Here is a 7,878-nt window from a genome sequence, read left to right as displayed (position 1 = left end):
CAAAGAGCATTCTAATTGTATTATTCCAACACAGATTTGTCTATTCTTTTGGTCCATGGTATTCTTAATGTTTTTCTCCAATACCAAATGCATCAATTCTCCTGTGCTATTCTATGGCTTGGGTCAGGTGTACCTTAATCCTCAAACTGACATCTTCGCTCTTGCGATCTTAAGCAGCAGATTTGCCTAATGCAAATAATGTCATTTGGTTTCTTGACTGGTACTTCCATGAGAGTTGATGATGAATCCAAGAAAATGAAATCTTTGACAGCTTCAATATTTTCTCCATTTATCATGATGTTATTTATTGGTCCAGTTGTGAGAACATTTGTTTCTTTACATTGAGATGCAACTCATACTGAAGGCTGTGGTCTTTGATCTTCTTCAGTAAGTATTTCAAGTCCTCTTCATTTTCAGCAAGCAAGGTTGTATTGTCTAAATATCACAAATGGAAGAAATGAGATAAAGAGCTGAATAGAAAATTTCAAAGTTTAGCTCGAAAAGACAAAGTCAAGTATTATAGTGAAATGTGCAAAGATCTGGAGTTAAAAAACAAAAAGGGAAGAACACACTCAGCACTGAGGAAAATTCAAGCCTCGACTTGAAATACTGAAGGATTCTTTGGAAAATATTGAATGATGCAGAAAGCACTGAAAGAAAATGAGAGGTATACACAGAATCACTGTACCAAAAAGAAGTGGTTGGTGTTCGGCCATCTTAAGAGCCAATGGTACTGAAGGAAGAAGTCCAAGGTGCAAAGAACAAGGCTCAGGAACTGATGGAATCAAAATTGAAATCTTTCACCAAACTGAGGCAGTCCTGAAGGCACTCACTCAAGTATGCCAAAAAGTTTGGAAGACAACTACCTGGCCAACTGATTGGAAGAGATCCATATTTATGCCCATTTCAAAAAGAAGCTATTCAACTGAATGTGGAAATCATTGAAGAATATCACATGCAAGTAAAATTTTGCTAAAAAGAATTAAAAAATGGCTGCATCATTACATTTACAGTACATTGCAACCTCTGCCAGAGGCTCAAGCGGAGTGCAGACAAGGATGAGGAACAAAGGATATCATTGCTGATGTCAGATGGATCTTGGTTGAAAGTAGAGAATATCCGACAAATGTTTGTGTTTTATTGACAATGCAAAGGATTTCTACTGTGTGGGTCATGACAAGTTATGGACAAGATTGCAGAGAATGTGTGATTACAGGTGTTGCAGAGTCTAAAAAGTATTCAGGAACACTTAAATGTGCTCATAAGGAACCTTACTTACATTGACCAAGAGGCAGTTGTTAAAACAGAACAAGGGGACATTGAATGGTTTAAAATCAGGCAAGGTGTGTGCCATAGTTGGTTTCTTTCCTCATTCTGGTTCAGTCTGTATGCTGAACAAATAATCTGAGAAACTGTATTATATGAAGAAAAATGTGGTATCAGACTTGAAGGAAGATTCATTAACAACCTGTAATATGCAGGTGATACTATCTTGCTTGCTGAGAAAAGAAGAGGCCTTAAAATACTAAGTATTACACAATGTGATTTACAAAAAATATTTTACTTGATCTTGACAATTGATTTATAATGAAGGCATTACAATTGTATGGGTGAGGTATAAACAAGTCAATATTTTTTCAAAAGTAATATGTTGCTGTGTTAGGATTAAAATTTAGGACTAATAATCCCCACCTACAAGCACACATACTAAAGCAAAATGCATTTTAAACTACTAAACTACATCAATGTTTGAAATGAAATTTTTTGTATGTTAATAATATTAGTAGTTTCTCTTTCCTAAAGAGAAGTTTTGAAAAGTTTCTGTTGTTTTAAAATAGAATTTTAGGTTTTATTATAAACACACAAATACCTCCAACATTTCTCTTCACTTTTCATGCAGAAGTATGGGTTTCACTGTGGACACTTTTCTGTATTTAACTTATTCAAACAGTCCCAAAACATGTCGCTTAATTTTTTTTAAATTGTATCCTTTTCTTAACACGACTTTCGGTTTTATGTATAAAGCCCCGCTTACTGTATTTGACAATATCTGATTTCATTTTTTCACATGCTGATAACTAAGTACTTAAACACTTCTTTTTTGGAAACAATTTCAATAGAGTTATTTACTTTTCTTAAGATCCGTATATTTAAAAATTATGTGAAGAGGTAGATACAGAGGCAAACTGTCTCCTTTGAGCTAGTGTATTGAAAAATACTGCTATAATTCTGTGCCCCCTAGTGGTACTGATATTTACTTTCAATTTTTCAGAGAGATGTTAAGAAAGTATCCTTGATGAACTGCCCCACGAATTATGTGCTATGCTAGCTGGAATGGGTGCAGTGATAAAAAACAGTCCTGATTCTTCTCATGTTTAAGGAGCAGTGGGGGAAATGGATGAATGGTCAAGTAATTATAACTCAGTGATGAGTTCACAGAGGCTTGCACATGCTGTTGTAAAAGCAACAGCGCTCCCTAAAGTATGCAATAGCTGATATTAAGTCTTGGAAAATAACTGGAAATAGTGAAATCATGAGGGCAGTGTGTTCAAAAGGAAAGCATTTGAGAAAATGTGAAGTTTTGAGAACTAATTGGCCATGCTTTGAGAACGATAAGGAGTTGTATACTTCTGGATCAAGGGTATCCTTGAGAGTGTGATTTTGCTACAAATAGGAGGCAAGAAGAAGGGCTGTATGGCTAAGGGCTTGAACAAGAGCATTAGGTTTTATTTATCCTCTTGAGTGGGGAGCCACTGAAGAATTTTATGTAAGAAATTGACATGTTCTTACTTCCATTTTTAGAACAGCACCTTAGAAGAGCCTACACACAATAGTTGCTATCCAGTGAATTCCGATTCCATGTGTTTCAGTGTCTAACTGCACCCCACAGAGTTTTCAAAGCTTTGACCTTTCAGAAGTGTGGTTGGACCTGTATTCGTAGGTGCCTCTGTTCAGTTAGCAGCCAAGCTCTTAACTGTTTACACCACCCAGGTATTTTTAGAAGAACACAGTTTTGTTTAATGAAAGAAATGTGTGCAGAGTTGAACTGCCCCATAGACTTTTCCAAAACATTTGGAAGCAGTTGATTTTGAAGTGCTTCTAGGTGAGTTTGTTTGAACCACCATCATTTCAACTATTGGCTGAGGGCTTAGCCATTCATGCCACCTAGAAGTGACACACACTGTGTTAATCCTGGGGACTCAGAGATGAAAGTGATGCAGTGTCTACGTTGAGCCACTAGTCTATAGGCAGACTTAAGTCAATTTTCAGGCATGAGTGAGTGATTGGTTTCATCCTTTATAGTACTAGGAACGACTGAAGAGGAGAGGGAAGGGAAAGAGTTTGACAGGCCTATTGAGACAGCCCAGTGGAAACATTCAGTTAATCAATGAACATCTGTCAGATTACCTGGGAATGCCTATATTATTACTGTTGATTGTCTTCAAGTTGGTTTCACTTCTGTGTGTGTGCTCCACAGAGTTTTCAAAGCTTTACAATTTTGGAAGCAGATGGCTTCTGAGTGCCTCTGGGTGGGTTTGAATAGCCAACATTTTGACCATTAGTTGAGCACTTCACTATTTATGCTACCACCAGGAAAAACAGATTATCTAAGACGGCAAGAAAACAGAGGAACCAATTCTGGTGAGCATTAGCATTTGGGGTGTGTTGGAGGAAGAAGGAAAGAGAGAGAGGTACAGAAAGCTGATAGAAAGAGTAACCAAAGAGGATTATTGACACAAGAGTCAGACAAACAAAAAAGACTTCCATAGACATATGTTGGCAAGATCAAATAAAATAAGGATGTATGGATTGGCAACAAGGAAGTCATTTGAAGAAAAAGTTTTAGTTTTTGTTTTCTTGAAAAATTACAGAAATAGAAATCAGGTCAGAGTGGGCTAGGACAGCATTTGAAGATGAGAGTGGGGATAATGATTAGACAAAATAGTCTCATGGTAACTTCTCACGGCCACTCTCATAGTTCCTTTGGCTGACAATATTTCACTGTCAATTGTGAGGCCTGTGAAAAATCGGACAACTACCATGGATTCTGCTCTGTACTTTTATATCATTTTAAATAAAATTCATTATTTAAATTTTTCTATATATCCAAAGAAGCCAATTTGGAAGGTCTATGCTTTTCTGATTTAGTCTAACCGAAAGTCAGATGCATGCTATGTAAACAAGACATTTTTGCTTCATTTAATAAAAGGAAGAATAACTGATCAGATCACCTGGACAAAAAGCATTTGGGAAAGGGAAAAAAAACAGACCTTGTCTGCTAACTATCCAACACATTTTCCAAACATAACTGTTGAGAGCTGGAGGGAATACTTGGAATCTCTCAGATGGTATCCTGAAACTGGGAATTTAAACTCTTGCAGTTTCAACCAGAGATTTGTTTTTCCCTTTTAGATGCTAGGCTGCTGGCTACATTTAGATTAACAAACAGGCTGTTAAAATTACTTTGGATAACCATTAAACTAAAAAACATGTTAGGTGCCATTGAGTTGGTTCTGACTCATAGTAACTGTATGCACAACAGACGAAACACTGCCCTGTCCTGGGCCTTCCACAGGGTTGTTATGTTTGAGCCCAGTGTTGCTGCCACTGTGCCAATCCATCTCGTTGGGGTCTTCCTCTTTTTCACTGACCCTCCACTTTACCGACCATGATGTCCTTCTCCAGGAACTGGTCTCTCTTGATAACATGTCTGCAGTATGAGGGATGAAGTCTTACTATCTTAGCTTCTAGGTAGAAGTCTGACTGTACATCTTCCAAGACAGATATGTTTGTTTTTCTGTCACTCCATGGTATTTTTAATACTCTTCTCTAATACCATAATTCAAATACATCAATTCTTCTATGGTCTTCCTTATTCATTGTCCAACCTTCACATCCACATGAGGCGATTGGAAATACCATAGGTTGTGTCAGGCGTACCTTAACACTCACACCTTTGCTCTTGAACAGTTTAAAGAAGTCTTTTTCAGCAGATTTATCTAATACAATACATCTTTTGATTTCTTGACTGATGCTTCTGTAAGTGTTGATTGCAGACCCCGAATGAAGGCTTTGATCACTTCAATCTTTTCTCCATTTACCATAATGTTATGTATTGATCCAGTTGTGAAGATTTTAATTTTATCTATTGTTGTTATTGTTTTTAAATGCTGTCAAGTCAGTTCTGACTCATATCAACCTTGTATTGGGTTTCCAAGGAGCAGCAGGTAAGTTTACGCTATAAGGTGCAATTCATACTGAAGGCTGTAGTCTGATCTTTTAGTAAGTGTTTTAAGTCCTTTTGACTTTCAGTAAGCACAGTTGTATCATCTGCATATCACAGATTGTTAATGAGTCTCCTCCAATCTTGATGTCACATTCTTCTTCATATAACCCAGTTTCTCAGATTATTTGCTCAGATAGAGATTGAATAAGGTGAAAGGATACAGTCCTGGCACACATCTTTCCTAATTTTAAACCATTTTGTATCCCCTTCTTCTGTTCTAACAGCTACCTCTTGGTCAATGTACATCTTCCTCATAAGCATAATGAAGTGTTCTGGCATAATTATTCTTTTCAATGTTAGCCATCATTTTTCATGATTCACACAATGAAAATCCTTTGCATTGTCAATAAAGCACAAGTAAACATCTTTCTGATATTCTCTGCTTTCAGCCAAGATCTATCTGAGTCAGCAATGACATCCCAAATTCTTTTGAATCTGGCTTGAATCTCTGGTAGTTCCTTGTTAGTATATTGTTGCAACTGTTTTTGAATTATCTTCAGAAAACTTTTACTTGCATGTTGTATTAATGATACTGTTCAATTATTTCTGTATTCCATTGGATCACCTCTCTTAGAAATGGGCACAAATGTTAATATCATCCAGTCAATTAACTAGGTAGCTATCTTACAAATATCTTGGCATAGATAAGTGAGCACTTCCAGGGCTAAATTGGTTGAAAAATTTAAATTTGTATTCCATCAATTTCTGGAGACTTGTCATTCAATGTTTTGCCCATATTGTTGTTGTTAAATGCCAATAAGCTGGTTCTGACTTATAGCAACCCTGTATAGGGTTTCTGAAGAGGAGTTTTGAACTGTCAGCCTTGTGGTTCAAATTGACCTTGCGGTCAAGTGCTTATACTACAACACCATAAAAACCTTCAATATTGCAAGCTGTTGTTGTTGTTAAGTGCAGTCAAGTTGGTTCGGACTCATAGTGACCCTATATAGGATTTCTGAGGAGCAGCTGGTAAATTGAAACTGTGGTTCAAACAGACCTTTTGGTAGAGTGCTTATCGTACAGTGCAATACCAGGACAATAAAAAAAGTACTTTAAGATTCATGACTTGTTAGGATGTTTATTTCTTTTTACAGCATTTTCTTTTAAAAGAACATAGCTAACTGATGCATCCAAAATAGCCCAACCATACAAATCTTCCTGTTTTTAATTGATCTAAAGCTAAATAAATTTGTGTCCATGAAGCTTAATAAAACTGTTGTTGTTGTTGTTAAGTGCCGTCGAGTTGGTTCCGACCCATAGCGACCCTGTACAGGGTTTCCGAGGGTGTAAATCTCTACGGGAGTAGAAAGCCTCATCTTTCTCCCGCGGAGAAATAAAACTAGTCTCTCCTTTTTATTCTATGTTAGGGTTTTTTTTTTTTTCTTTCTTTTAAACATTCTACTCTGTATCTCCCCAATCCTGCAAACCTCATACATTTAAACAAGCTATTGAATTTTAGAGTTGGGATGAGGTTTGGATTTCCTTTAATCAATGCAAAAATTCTAAAATAAAATTCACATTTAAAAATTTTAACTCTTTAAGCAAATAGTAAATATACATTTGTAAGTTTTCTAGCTGCCAGGTTTTCTACTCAAGTTTTTTCTTGCATGATATGTTTCCCTACATAATGGCACTTAATATTATCAACAACTACATGAGGTGGGCATTATTTCTCTTCCTACTTTTGAGATATGGAAGAAGGCTCAGAAAGGAGAATTAATGATTTGAGATCATACAGGCAGGAATCGGAATGGGAAAGTGAGAAACAATCAATGACTATATGACTCCAGGGCTTCTGATTTTAGCCCCAAACCATAATATCACCCCAAACTAGAAAATTCCCTTAATAGAAGGGCATTTATTTAGAAATTTCATTAGCAGCCACATTTGGGAGACGTAAAGGGATAGGACTGTAAATGCTTATAAACACATTGGGTTAAAATGATTACCCCAACTTTATAAAAAAGAGAAACAGGCAGTCACTTCCTAAGGTGCTGGTTCTGATGTCTCTGGGAAAAGTAAGGTGCAGATGCCCTACTTCTGAGAACCTTGAATCCTAAGATTATAAATGTGTCTACTAAGAATGTGCTCAATTGCAAATAACAGAACCCCCCCTCCCAAGAAAACATTGGTTTATGTAAATTTTGTTTGTTTTAAACAAAAAAGTCTTAAAGCAAGCAGTCATGTCGTCAAGTCAAAGCCCTTTCTGTTTGCCACTTCCATCTTTTTAACATGTGTCTTTCATTCTTTATTAGGAGCCCTGGTGGCGCTGTGGGTTAGGTGTTGGGCCACTAGCAGCAAGATGGATGGTTCCAACCCACCAGCCACTCTGTTGGAGAAAGCTGTGGCTCTCTTCTGTTGTAAAGATTTACAGCCTCAGAAACCCCATAAAAGGTCTCTAAGACCTAGAGCTAGGGGGTATGGAAGAAGGCAGAATCTCCAGTGAGTACTATCCAATCTGTCTAGGTGATGCTGATGAAATGAAATGCAGAAGGGTCACTTGTGATACAATAGTGAATGATTGTTATCAGGACTGATTGTGAGGGTTGGAAATGTAAAGGTAGACGTTTTGTAGCAAGGAAGGGAGTGAT

This window comes from Chrysochloris asiatica, unplaced genomic scaffold, assembly GCF_000296735.1.
Source record: "Chrysochloris asiatica unplaced genomic scaffold, ChrAsi1.0 scaffold00019, whole genome shotgun sequence".
Taxonomy (NCBI): Eukaryota; Metazoa; Chordata; class Mammalia; order Afrosoricida; family Chrysochloridae; genus Chrysochloris; species Chrysochloris asiatica.
Note: the sequence above shows the minus strand (reverse complement) of the source record.